Source organism: Protobothrops mucrosquamatus, unplaced genomic scaffold (assembly GCF_001527695.2).
Source record: "Protobothrops mucrosquamatus isolate PMUCROS unplaced genomic scaffold, P.Mucros_1.0 scaffold63, whole genome shotgun sequence".
Lineage (NCBI taxonomy): Eukaryota > Metazoa > Chordata > Lepidosauria > Squamata > Viperidae > Protobothrops > Protobothrops mucrosquamatus.
Genome location: NW_015386442.1, coordinates 1,847,457 through 1,848,900, shown reverse-complemented (window position 1 = coordinate 1,848,900; position 1,444 = coordinate 1,847,457).

The window sequence follows — 1,444 nt, the reverse complement described above, 5'->3', positions numbered from 1 at the left end:
CTTTTTCTACTTCTTTTCTATTTTTTCTACTTTTTCTTTTTATTAAATCATGTTAGTTTTTATGTTCCATATATTGTACAACTTTTAATAAAAACTATTTAAAAAGGGGGAAGAATGGGGACCCAATATACTATATTGGCCAAAGTGTTTAAACAGATTATTGCACACCTTATTTGTGAGCACTTGCCAGCATGTTACCTGCTTCATACCTACTTCTTTTATAGAGTTATTGGTTTAGTACATCAGGAAATGTCATAAATATTATACCTAGACCTCAGCAAAGCCATGAATCTCCCCTAATATTCTCTTTCATTGAACAGTTAAATATAAGCTAGATTATACTACTGTTGGATGGCATCACACTTGATTGAATGACCAAACCTAAAGAGTGTTCAGTAATAGATCCATTTCAGCTTGTGCGAAAGTACAGAACTAAATTCTGAGTCCTGAAGTATTGAGCATTCTTTTTTTTTTGTTCTGTTCAGTGTTTTTATCAGTGTTTGGATGGGAAGCTGACAGGGTCTCTTCTCAGTGGCTGTGCCTGAAAAGTCTTGCTTCCTGACTTAAGGAATGTCTTTAAAGAAAAAGCTTAGGCCATTTGGGTACTGATAGTAGAAGGCCTGCCATTAATTTTCTGTGAGGGAAAATCCATTGTATTTTATTTGTTCTGTGTAGTATTCCTTGTATTTTAGGAAGTAGGCAGTATATAAACTGAATTACTTAATCTATTTTGATAGGATCAGATGATATTTGAATCACTTTTAGTCAGGGTTTTGACTTCTGCTGCTGCAAATATTTTTCTGGCAGAAAGGAGGATTATTTTTTTTAATGAGTGACAGTGTTACACAGAAGAAAGATGGTCTATTACTGATTACTGATTATTGTTTTGAGATTCATAAATGCAGAGTCATTATGTATCTACACAAGTAGATTTAAAACATTTTTCCCACATTTCTTGTGACACATTTCTATTATTTTGACTTGTATGTGACACATGCCATCTACTGGTAGTTTTTAGAGTTGTCTCTAGATAAAAATGTGTTTTTAAAAAGCTGAGCTAGTGGATTTGAATGCCGACTGTTGCCACAGAAAAGGGAGTATAGAATAATAGTGGAACCGAATTTCTAAAGGACTTATAGCATTTGAAATGTATCCTGATTTTTTTTTATGTTGGGGTTTTTAAATGATTTTTTCTACTGTAACTAAGGCGTATTACCCATTACATCATTTAGGGAAACATAATTAGTAACAAAATAAAGAATCTAAACAGTGATATTGAGCCTGTGACAAATATGATTAGCAATGATTAGTGAAGGAGAAAGACTGGCAAATTTAAGTCTTTGCTTAATATAAGTAATTTGTCTTCTATGATTATGGCAAGGGCTTTAAAGCAGAATGTTTTGTACAATTCTGAATAATATTTTTTATTATAAAATTCAGTATA